The following is a 13,927-nucleotide window of genomic DNA, read 5'->3' as shown; positions in this document are numbered from 1 at the left end:
GTTCCTCTAATGTGATATATATTGAGCATTTAAAATTACTAAGATATATATATATATATATATATATATATATATATATATATATATATATATATATATATATATATATACATATTTAAAATATATTCAATCGTTGAATAGCAGAGGTTTTTATCGGTCAATAATGGCAAATGAAAGTCGTCAACTACTTTATTGATTTATTCGAATACGTTTCGCTTTTATTTTTAAAAGCATCATCAGTTCACTACAAATAAAAAAGATTTTAGAATATAAGTAAACAACCAACAGGGTTCATACTTACAAAAACAATTTGTAGGGTTTTTTATAGATGTTATAAAAACTCTACGATAACTTAACATTAAAGACTAACAACTAAACTTTTTGCTATATATATATATATATATATATATATATATATATATATATATATATATATATATATATATATATATATATATAAAGTAGTTAGGTATTATTGACTGACACTAAAGTTTTATTTTGAGGTTGCAGTCATTAATAGGGCAGGAAAGTGAAACTCTTTGTTCTTATATCAAGCTTTCGCAAAATTTATTATGCTAAAATATGGTATCAGTAAATACAATGAAATTAGAATTAAATAACATTGTATAAAACTAGTATAAAAACTTACAACATGAGATTAATCCATTAAATTTTTAAATTGACAAAACATTAAAACTTAACTTATTAAAATTATATATTTATGTAGGTACAATATTTTAATGACATTGATTATTATATTGATGTTTGATTTATGTTAGAAAGACACTCGTTTTTGTTTATTATATTTTTTGTTGTTGATAACTAGCTCTTGATTGTTATTATGGTTACGTAGAAAGTGGCGCCAAATATGAATATTTAAATTTTTTGAAATTATAGTATTAATTTTCGTAAGACAGAATGTAATTGTAGATATTGCTTAGTTTATCAATATCAGTTTTTTTATTAACGCATTGATATTTATTTATGCATACCTTATTCTAGAATTCTTAGAAATGGTATGCATAAATAAATATCAATGCGTTAATAAAAAAACTGATATTGATAAACTAAGCAATATCTATAATTACATTCTGTCTTACGAAAATTATTTTCTAATATTAGATTTTCTCACTGTAAATACTATAATTTCAAAAAATTTAAATATTCATATTTGGCGCCACTTTGTACGTAACCATAATAACAATCAAGAGCTAGTTATTAACAACAAAAAATATAATATAAATCAAACATCAATATAATAATCAATGTCATAATGAATTTATACAAAATTAAAATATTTTACTTACATAAATATATAATTTTAATAAGTTTTAATGTTTTGTCAATTTAAAAATTTAATGGATTAACCTCATGTAAGTTTTTATACTAGTTTTATACAATGTTATTTAATTCTAATTTCATTGTATTTACACTGATACCATATTTTAGCATATCCTGAAGAAGCAAATAAATTTTGCGAAAGCTTGATATAAGAACAAAGAGTTTCACTTTCCTGCCCTATTAATGACTGCAACCTCAAAATAAAACTTTATTATATATATATATATATATATATATATATATATATATATATATATATATATATATATATTACTCTGTTAACTTTTTTAAATCTCAGGTAAAAATTAGTTAAACACAAATTGACCTTTTTTATTTGAAAGTTGTCATACTATAATGAAATTTATATGGGCACCTGCACGGATATATTATGAAGAATGGATGACACAATATTTAAAATTATGTGGAACATTTTAGGAATCATTTTGTTGGAACATCTGGCAACTACGCATCTAATGTCGAAAGAGATAATAATAAATTTCATTGTTAGTACCGAGAAATCTGAGATAATGAATTCCATTTAAAAATCTCAAGACCGCCTGCTTCCACCGCTATATACATTCAGGGTCATTTACATTTAGTTTTTAAAGAGAAGTACATACTGAAATTGCACATAATATGTATGTTGTTTTACAGTTTTCTGTTTTATTTGAATGCGTTTATAATTTTCTGAACATAGGTTTATTATCCCGAGAATATTAATAACAGTATAAATACTTCTTTTCGGAAATCATTACACATTGTTGTTTATTCCAACAATTTTATTTTTTAAATTTCTAAATGAAAAACAATTTCCAACATATACTATTATTCCAGTTTGTCTTGTATCATTTACTGTGTAGTACAAACTTGGTAAATATAGATTTTCAAGTACTCAACTAACTCAACCAGGTGGAAACCAACAATATAAGGAATTTATATCATTGTATCGTATCCGCAAATCTTCGCGTTTTATCATAGTATGTATATGACGATCTATCTATAACTATTATAGCTTTCTAGTTACTGTATCCGTTTTTGGACATTGACATACCCTTGTATTTTCCACTGTTCTTTATCCAGTGCTATTAATGTAATCAATTTGGTTGATGATTTAATTTTTATTACTTATAGCATAATGGAGGATTTACATAGCACTTTCTTTATTTCGTGACTTTTTGATCTTTATTTCGTGACTTTTTGAAAAATCGTGAGACCTTTTGTTAATTATATAAATGGAGAAAATTTATCTTCAAAATATATATATAATTGTGGTAAGATTAAAACTAAAATCTGGATGAAGAAATAGTGTGCTAATTGCCAACCTTCCTGGTAAAAACTAAATATGTACTCTAAATGAAATAAACTATAACTTATAAATCATTTTATTATAAGAATGTTTGATATAATAGAAACATACAAATGCCTTTATGATATATAGCCAATTGTTTGCAGTCATTTGAATATAGGACATCGAAATAATACATATATAAATCTTTTAAGGATCTCAACTTCACTAGGGTTTTCATTGATAACAAAACCTCTAGGTAATATTTCCAGGAATACACAATACCTACCTAGAAGGTGAAGGTACAAAACCTTCTCTTTGTGCTTTGCTTTGAACATACAAAAAGGAAGAGCTTTCACAGAGTTCCTTGAATTAAAATAATAAGATGTCAATCAACACCAGGGAATATGTAAAAAAAATATATTCTTGATACTGAGATATGTGAGACTTTTCTCATTTTCTGTGCATGAAAAAGAATACTGTGAATTATAAGGAAATTCGTATAATTATAAAATAAATCCTTTTATAACAATAGATCCACACACACCATTATATTTATATTTTTGTAACTATTTCTTTTTATTGTTTAGGCCTTGAAAAAAATCGATAAAGGAATAAGGCTATAAATAATTATATAAATATAGAAAATTCGACTTTGAAGAGGTCTCAGTGACAAAAATAAACATACAATTTTAATGTAAGATTATGGAAAAACAAAGTACATCTGAACAACTGATAGCTATGCTGGAACCACATTGTAACTGCCAATAGTTTCATGTGGGTTTTCTATTGAACAATGTATCTATTATATACACAAAATAATGTACTGCCATACTGCCAACTGTGGGAATATTACAAAAGAGCCCTTAGAATGGTTAATAAAATAAGCAAAGAAATAAAGACAGAAGAAGGAATATTCAACAAACAGCTTTGACAGTTTTGTAAATTAGGTTCCAAATTTAAGAAGTATGCTGTAGATGAAGTAGCAAAAGAACATGGATTTACGATTACCATATTATCATTGCAAACTTAAAACTATTGAGCAATACCACATTTAAACTTAAAGTTATTATATAAGAAAGTATCGCTATTTAGAATTGTTTTGCTTTGAACTGTCCTGTAACCATTGCAATCCTCTGCCATAAAAACTGTGCTATCATGCATTCTCAAATTGAATATAAGTAAAATTGAACCAACATCATTATTACATCATATTTTTACTTATTATATCTTACGCAATTTGTATTACATACTGAGCCAGAGCCAATTCCTGGTTCAGTATGTGGATACCACCACTTAATTCATGATTCCCGAGATTATTATGTATTTTTATTACGTTCTCATGTTAAAACAGTAACCGAGAAAAGGAAGTAAATAAAATGAAATGTACCTACACTCCCAGACACAGTTGCTATAAATAGGTAAAATACTAATCAAGCATTTAACCATTACAACATTTACATTTATAAGAAGGTGCAAGAAGAAATTGAATAAAGAATAGCGGATAAGAGATAAAATCGGATTTGTAAACTAATATCAGAATTATTTTCTTCTTCTTAGATTGTGGACATAGAAAGCATATCTTCAAAAATGTGGGTTTAAACCTAATTTATAAAAAAAGCTACCTTAACACAAGTGCATTAGCAAATCTTATTATATTTACATTTACGTACATAAATACGACTAATTTAAGCAGCTGACGTTCTTTAACCAAAAACAATAGTATCACTAATTAAATTCAATATATATTTCAAGGCGATTCTAAAAACTAAGGAAAACTTTTAACAATGCTACTCATTAGTAGATTAAAGCACTAAAATATCAATTGATTAGTGCAAGTTTTATCACATTAAAACCAGCACTAATTAGGTATAGTATAGGAATAAGTATACGAATTTACAGTTTTTGAATATATTTTACCTTTTAAATGAATACGCAAAATTGTCATTAAGCTTTCACCAGAAAACGAACACAGATAAATGTTCTACGTTTATCTATTATCGCTGGATAAGTTTTGGTAAGACTGTTCTAGTTTACAGTTAAATTAAAATGAAAAGAAGAATTCAATTATTAGATAAACCAATCAATGCAACAAAAATGGGTCATTTTATATTGTAATAAGTCTGTTATTAAATTAAATTTTAATTATTCTAAACGAACAGCAAACGTCAATTCTTTGAACAAAAATATAATTACACATTACAAATTCTTACCTATATTAAGTTAAGGAAGCACACACTGCTAGTTTTGTAAATATCGCACCACATTTTCATTTATAAGAGCACTTAATCCAAGTAATGTTGAACTAGTAATAACACTAACACTTAAACTATAAGCTTCACTAGTTGGAATGGCAATCCAACTGTACATAATTTTATAATAGACGTAAATAACAATTTTTGAGGTTATATCGCTTATGTATTGATCATAATATGTACTCTACCTTCAACAGTCGTACAACGAATGATGATATTCGACATTCGTCTGATTCGTACATTCATAGAGGCCACGATTGCTTGCCTAGTGCACGCTTGTGAGAGAGTGAGAAGAGAGGTAATGGCGCTAGTGTTGTGCATTAGATAAGGACAGACCGTATATAAACTTTCTGAGAATGAAACAACGTGTTTTCATTTCACGTTAAGAAGGCGGCAAAGTGGGGAGGCTCTATTGGTGTTGGTAGTACTTGGAATTCTGAGTACTAGGAATTCTATGTTCTGGGAAGGTACATTATATCTATATATAATAATATATATATATATATATATACATAAATATATACTTATATATATATATATATATATATATATATATATATATATATATATATATATATATATATATATATATATATATATATATATATATATATGAGGAGGTGTCAATCAAAATCAATCATGTCCACCTTAAGAAGTTTTAGGGAAATCGCAATAAACGTATTAGTAAATAACCTTACATGAAAAATCGGATAAATTAGCATATATCATTTTATTTATTGAAATTAACTGACTCTTGGTAAATATTTCAAATCTGAAGGTATAAATAAACCTGTAAATACATTTTAAAAAAAGGACATGTTCTTATTTGATTGGACTTCATGGACGTTGATAGAAGGGGTTGATAAAAAAACTCTTAGACTACTTAAAATATCTATTGTATTGTTACAAAAAATATCTTGAAAAATGGCTAACATTTACCAACGACACTTTCCACAAAATATAAATGTGTAGTCCAATGTCAGGTTCTAGACAATCACAGGATTCGTCCACTTCGTCAGCATCAATTTCGTCGTCCTGGACTTCCACTATTATGGTCTTATACCAAGATAAAAAGTCATGTTTCTGCCAGTCATCACCATACATTTTCACAAGTAACGTCTCCACGTCCTTCTTCTTAGCTGCTTTCACTATATTGCTCAGTGGAAGTGACTCTACAGGAGTTGAGAACGACCTTGCAGAATGCCAGCCTTTTTTTGAGGCTTGTTGTAGGTTTCAAAATCACTTTCAAACCTAAAATTCTGTGCCGATTTCACTTTGATAACAGTAAGTTCTTGTCCATTGCGGTTGACAGCTTTTTCTTTCCTCACAAAAATCCTCTTCTTTTCAGATATCATTTCAATGTTTTTAAATCGTGTAGCCAAACTTTTAGCATCAATCAATCCCCAATCCTCTCCAAGTTTCCGTACTTCTCCAACAGAACTATATACATTGTAGTACTCTTCCTTTGTTGCAATGGTAGGCTGCTTCCTGAGTAACTTTTCAACCCTTCCGAACACCCGATCAGCGGGGAGGAAGCTATGCCCGCGAACAGGGTATGTTAGAACAATCTCCTCTAAAGCATTTTGCACTGATCCTAAGTAATACACTAATGTGTGAACAACGGCATTGTTTTTGTTTTGACCGGCACACCCATCACAGAACAGATTCAGTCTTGTTACATTTGAAAAATTAGCGGAGTTCAAGAAATTTATAAGTGCAGATGAAACTTCGGTCGCACCCCTTCCTGCAAGTTCTTCAGTCCATACGTAAAATATGGGGTTTTGTGCGTTTGATGCTACAATGCAAAAAGAGTAAAAACTTAATTGTCTTTTGTAGAACGCGTCTTGAATAGGAGTTTTGGGAAGTGCTTGAATTTGCTGGAGATCAAAACAGAAAGTTACCTCATTTTCTTTGTTTTCCTTTAAGAGCCCATAAAAAGCATTAGCTCTTAATCTGTGTATTCTTTTCTCCATCATAAATTGGTTGACCACTACCAAGTCTTTCACAGCTTTAGCCTTCTCAATTTTCAGCTGAAGATCTATTTTATTGCATGTACTGCAAACGTCAGAAGCTGGTGATGAAAATCCGATATTTAATTCATTGAAAACTCTCCTAAACATAGATTTCTTAACTTTAAGATTATCAAGTACAGAATCATTGTATATTAGCCACAACTTCTTAATGTTTAAGTCTGCACCAAGATAAATCCTTTTCGATTTTTTTCGATTATAGTGGCTTTCTTTTCCTCTTAAATTTCTCAAAAAAAGGCGGACTGATTCCTTGTTCGCAGCAGATTTGTGACTCTTCCTATCGCCACCCCTCTGATCCTTAACAGCCTTTCCCTCTTTCACCTTTTTAGAAATATTAGTCAATCTTGTTCCCTTCACCATGGTAATATGCATGAAAAGTTTCCTACACACAGGTATAACTTTACCGGTTGATGAAAGTATAGAATATTGTACACTAAAACTTTTAGCCTTTGATTTTTCAGAGGTAGGCCTAGGCCTTCGCCGCTTTATGTTACGTTGATTTATCCAACTGGCAATGGTGTTATCTTGCGTGTTTTTGTCAGGTATTTTGTAGAGAATATTTCGAACAAAAATAGCATCTATAGGCCTAACTAATGCACATTTCATACCTTTGTTCATGTGTTTACATGGAACAAACACACGACATCCCACTGGAGTACTGAATCGCTTAAGCTTGGCTCTAGTTTTTTTATCCACATTTTTACGAGATCCTTCATTGGCATCACCCACTCTCACTAAGTTTTCTTCATCCATGGAAAATTTCAATTTTATTTAATAAAAACTACTATAATAATATTAAAATTAAACCACAGTGCAATACAAACTCAATACTCGCTATCGACATAACCTAGAGGGAAAACACAGACAATGTGTTGACATGGTCAAATCACGTGACCAAATCGGGGTACTCCTATTAGCTGAATGGACATGTGGTGGTATGATTGAAACCAACTGTGGACATGATTTCATTTGATTTGGGAACCTAATATTGTGTATTCATTTTAAACAGGACATGATTTTTTTTAACCGAAACCGAAAACACCATAGAATAGGATTCACTCTTTATATTATGAAACAGCTGCTAACTCATTTTTTGATTTTTATGGACATGATTGATTTTGATTGACACCTCCTCATATATATATATATATATATATATATATATATATATATATATATATATATATATATATATATACTGGCGGACCCGACAGACTTCGTTCTATCAAATAGATTTGGAATGTGGCGAAATTCTCCTGAACGTGCCTGAACACAACCGTCACCATGATGATAGGGCGGTGTGTGAGGGTCAGCTCGGGTGACCTAAGTATCTTCGCTTCCACGAACTTTAGCCACCCTTTTGGATCCACTAAAAACCCCGACTGGGATGTCTGCCAGAGGGCTTCAAACTAAGAGGGGAACTTAAGGTTCAAACCTGATTGAAAAATAATCTAAAGGAATAGTGGGAACCTAAAGGTGACAAATATTTATAAAGTGAGTGCTTCAATGACAAAACATAGAGATAATTAATTATTTATTATTATTATTATTAACATAGGGGTAATAAATGATGTAATAAAGAATAATGAAATAAAACGTATATAGGTGAGTATTTTCAGTAATCGCTTTATTGTAAATCAAGTGAATCATAATTATTACCAAAAATCTATTTTATTTTTATTGTAGTGCTTTATGATATACAATGTTTTTTGTTTGATTACCTGGTGAATATACAAACAAATCTGATGGTTTTCCAACACGGGAACAGGCAACATACAATTGACCATGTGATAAACATGGGTTTTCTAGATTAATACCACAAACACCTAATGATTGCCCCTGGGACTTATTTATGGTCATAACAAAAGCAAGCCGCACTGGAAACTGTAGTCGTTTAAATTCAAATGGTACATCAATTGGAATCATTGATGTACCATCATTGATTGAAAACGTCTTCTCCTTTATACTTTCCTTTCAGTATAGTTGCTTCTATCACGTTGTTCAATAATTTTTTTATCGCTTACCGTGTGCGATAGATTACTACCGATCCAACCTTTAATTGAAGATTGTGAGGTGGCAATCCTGGTAAATCCAGTGAGTTTAAAAATTCAGGCGGATAGTTGACGACATCATCTTGGTTAGTAGCCGAATCAACTGATTTATATATCCTCAATTCGCCTGTAATTTGTTCTTGAATTTTGAAATTTAATTTATTTACATCTATGTTTTTTGCAGCCAATATAGCCCGTTCGCTAAACCAATCATGGTTTCTGTAATTTTGAGCAACATCTGGAAACACGTTTTGAATAAGTTCATCTTTTGATCGAGTTAACTGACAAAAACTTTAAGGAAAGTTAATGCAACCAGTCAAGGTTTCTATAGGAAATTTGCTATTACCAATGTCAATAAGTTGTTTAGAGAATATGTCTCCAGATTGATCATTTGCAACTCGACATGCATATTCTTGCTTAAGTGTAATACCTTGACATGTTTCCACAAATTGGAGGACTTTAAACATGCATTGCGTTTATCACCTGGCGTTTGTTTGACGAAAATCTCCTGCTAATAAAATCATTGCACCATCAAATGGGTTATGATTGCTCCATAGATCTTGTAAGGTTCTATCTAAAGCCTCCAAAGATTTTTTGTGTGCCATCGGGCATTCATCCCAAACAATCAATTCACATTGCTGCAAAACCTTTGCAATTGCAGAATTCTTCGAAATGTTGCAGGTTGGAGTTTCGTTGCTTTGCATGTTTAATGGAAATTTTAGTGATGAATTGGCTCTTTGACCACCTTCAAGCAAAGTTACTGCGATTCCCGACGAAGCGAGTGCAAGTGCAATTTTATTTTGTGAGCGAATTGTTGCTAATATCAATGAAATCAAAAAAGTTTTTCCTGTACCACCAGGTGCATCTAAGAAGTAAATCCCTCCTGTTTTATCATTTGTTACTTTCATAACTGTATCAAATACATACTTCTGTTGTTCATTCAATAGTGGAAGATTTGTTTGAATTAATTCTTTCAAAGCGTTGAGATCATACAGTTTTTCTCGGTGCGACTCTTGGTTAAAAGCATTATGCATTGGACGATTGGACGCGGCCAGGCCTAATTGAAATAATAGTTTGTTTGACATCATTAAGAACATGTCCTCAATTGAAATCAATGTTTGTTGTAAATTTCTTCGCTTATTTGTATATTTGGATTTCCCCTTCTAATCCGTATTTAATACAAAATATCATCACACATATTATCTTTGTACTTGATCCACAAATCATTTGGGTTTGATGGGAAGCATGTAGATATGATTATAGAAAACAATATTCTGATAGTATTCTGAGTATCTGATGTCTGATGAGCTTGTGATCATATTACAGCATCATTGAGAGTTTGATCTCAATGAGCGTCATTTTCTAGCAATTGCAAACGTTGGCAGGCTTCTCTGTATGATCCACACAAATCACCATCAACAGTTCGTAAATGTTGGAATGATGTTGGGCCACGTACATTGACTAATAGTAGTCGTAAATAAAAACATTCATCATTGCTTGGATGTACTAAATAAATTCGACCAATCGCATCGGTAGAATATACATCTGGATATCCTGGAACCGGTTTTCCTTGTTTCCGTCGTGTAAATCTCCTTAAGGATTGTTTGAGCAAAAGCATCGTTTTGGCCTATCTCAAAAAAAAACTGGTTAATGTAGTAGATGGTGACTGAGCAGCTCTTTGTACTGCTTTCTGTACTGTAAAATATACTCTTGGTCCATTTTCTAAATGCACAGCTAAATGAACAACAGTAGGGTGTCTCCCATGAATAGGAAAAGAACATATTCGCCAAACTGCTTCATTACTACTAACATAGCGACCCATTTGGTATTGGGTAACTTCATCATTGGAATTCTCTACATTAATACCAATCACAGCCATATCACTCCCTTTGGTTGCATATTTGCAAATTTATTTAATAGATTTTACTGAATGGCAAGATTCAACGTTTATGTGCGCTTTGAAGGCCTTTGATAAAATGGGTGAATATGGAACAATCCAGCGATTATCTATTTCAATATCTAGCAGATCAGACAGACTTCGTTCTGTCAAATAGATTTGATTTATTATCTATTATTATTATCTTTATTGAATAGCAATAAAGTTCAAATTGACTCTACAATTAGTTAGAAAATATTTGTATGGGAAAAAGAAAAGGGCTGTTTTAGGGTTTTTACGGAAATTATTCAAATTTTTGTCGTAAAAACCATCCTTAGACTTCAAGGAACATTTTAAAAAAATAATTGTTAAAATTGGTCCATGCGTTGTTGAGTTATGCGCTTACAAACACATTTTGCGATTCATTTTTATATTATACAGGGTGAGTCATGAGGAACTTTACATACTTCTACCATATGTAGAGTCCCTCAGGGAGCATATCATGTGGCCACTAAAAAATGTCAACTCCTCTTCTTTATTAATTAACAGGGTGATTTGTGTAATTGACCATTTATTTCATTTTACTGTAGTGTTTATACGGCTCATTTGATTTTTTTAATTTTTGCATGATACAGTACACTACTATCAAGCATTCGACTGATATTAGCTAAACTAAAAAATTCCAGGACTGGCTTTGAAAAAATTAATTTAGGGATTCGTATTAAATATTACACTCTGTATATATATTTTTTTAAATGCAATAAGTGATTTTCAAACTACATAAATAGCCAATGAAAACGACATATGCGACAATACTGTCGCACTTTTATTAAATTTTTAGTGAACGATCAAATCTTACCAAAAATAGAACAACCATAATGAAGTATCAAATTATAAGGTATTAATTTAAACAAATGTTATAAATTTCTGTTAGTAGTAGTAGTTACTGTTTTTTGTTGTGCAGTGACTCAGTTTATCATTTCAATTAAAATGTTTGAAATTTATAACATTTGTTTAAATTAATTACCTTATAATTTGATACTTCATTATGGTTGTTCTATTTTTGGTAAGATTTGATCGTTCACTAAAAATTTAATAAAAGTGCGACAACATTGTCGCATATGTCGTTTTCATTGGCTATTTATGTAGTTTGAAAATCACTAATTGCATTTAAAAAAAAATATATACAGGGTGTAATATTTAATACGAATCCCTAAATTAATTTTTCCAAAGCCAGTCCTGGAATTTTTTAGTTTAGCTAATACCAGTCGAATGCTTGATAGTAGTGTACTGTATCATGCAAAAATTAAAAAAATCAAATGAGCCGTATAAACACTACAGTAAAATGAAATAAATGGTCAATTACACAAATCACCCTGTTAATTAATAAAGAAGAGGAGTTGACATTTTTTAGTGGCCACATGATATGCTCCCTGAGGGACTCTACATATGGTAGAAGTATGTAAAGTTCCTCATGACTCACCCTGTATATACTCGGATATATGGATATATATATATATATATATATATATATATATATATATATATATATATATATATATATATATATATGGATATATATATATATATACAGGGTGTCCAGAAACTCTCCTGACAAATAAAGACAAGACAATATAACCCAATTCATCTAGTCCGAAAATGCTTCATAAGGGAGCTAGAGCTCTTTGAAGATGGCTGCTTGCAATTAGTTTTTTTAAATACCTCCAGAATGCTTCTATTTAGAAAAACGAAAACTGGTACGATTATTTATCCACTAGAGTTGAATCGATTCCATTATTTGTTAATTTCTAGTACCGGTCATAGGCGTCCTTTTTGGGTAGGTCAACGGTTATTTTAACGAATAAATTTTTTGTTTTTAACTTTTAAGCATTCGTGATACTGGATTATTATATTTTCAGGTATTCTAGTACTAAAAGGTACTCTTATTTTAAGTCGGTAGGATACACAGTTTTTGAGAAAAATCGATTTGAAAATTTTTCGTTTTTTCGTCATGAATGTTAAATTAATATTTTTTGCACTAGTTAGCTTTGAAATGTCAATAGAAGTATAAAATAAAATTTTTAGTTTTTAGTTTGTGACATTCAAACACAACAATTTCAATTCAACAAAAATGGTTTTTACTAATGAGGAATACGCTGATATGCAATTAGTTTATTGCGAAATGAGGTGTAACGCTCGAGCAGTAACGTAGATACGCTGAAAAATTTCCCGATTAAGAACAAGTTCAGTGTTCTCAAAACAATATGAAAGAGGGCGACATAATGATATAACAGCAGCACATGAAGATGTCATTTTAATAAAAGTTAGAAATTAGCGTTTGAAGACTACCTGCCATGTATCCCACAATTTCAAAACCTTCCACGGGGAATTACTTACACAACGAAAATTTATATTCTTTTCATTTAACAAAGAAACAAGCACTGCGATAAGGAGATTTTCCCGCTCGCGAAGAAGTCGCTATATGGTTACAAAATCAGAAAAATCAAAATGAAGATTTTTTCAGATACATTTTGTTTTGCGATGAAGATACATTCACAAAAAATAGAATAATTGGCATAATATAATGCACATTAGCAGACTACCCTGCTATACTCCCAAAGCCGCGACAGCGGTATAAAACGGGAGACTATTATATATATTAATGCACATTATTATTCATACGTTGTTCAAGAATTTTAGCATCAGCGCAGGTTTAGCATAAACGTCTGGATATGAGTAGTTAACGATTATCTACTTGGACACGTGAAATTGCCTGCTTGTTTAAATGGTGCTGATTAGTTACATTTCCTGCAATATGTTTTACCTGATTTGTTAAATGATGCGCCTTTAAATATTCGTCAAAGCTTATGGTTTCTACATGACATCTGTCCGGCCAACTTCCAGGACTGTACGAGACTTTTTTGATAATAACTACGAAGACCACTGGATTGGAAGAGGCGGCCCAGTTGCTTCGCCAGCAAGGTCGCCGGATTTGAATCCTTGCGATTAATGTATTTGAGGATATATAAAAGCATTTATTTAGTCCGTTCCTATACAAAATAGTGCACAACTCTGGCTAAGGATACAAG

General features: G+C 30.7%; 1 protein-coding gene across 2 annotated transcripts in view; it reads right to left on the bottom strand.

Moving 5' to 3' along the window:
* The window catches only part of LOC140439697 (suppressor of cytokine signaling 2-like), a 31,923-nt gene extending 26,740 nt beyond the window's left edge, over nucleotides 1-5,183 (bottom strand). Inside the window, exon 1 of one of the 2 annotated variants that reach the window (XM_072529782.1) lies at nucleotides 4,840-5,183. The gene's annotated coding sequence lies outside the window, so the exon portion shown is untranslated. The remainder of the gene's footprint in view (nucleotides 1-4,839) is intronic. The other variant, XM_072529781.1, reaches the window with a different exon arrangement.
* Nucleotides 5,184-13,927: the final 8,744 nt, after the last annotated feature.

The sequence above is a fragment of the Diabrotica undecimpunctata genome, chromosome 4, assembly GCF_040954645.1.
Source record: "Diabrotica undecimpunctata isolate CICGRU chromosome 4, icDiaUnde3, whole genome shotgun sequence".
In the NCBI taxonomy this organism is placed as follows: domain Eukaryota; kingdom Metazoa; phylum Arthropoda; class Insecta; order Coleoptera; family Chrysomelidae; genus Diabrotica; species Diabrotica undecimpunctata.
Note: the sequence above shows the minus strand (reverse complement) of the source record. Positions and strands in the feature narration are given on the sequence as shown.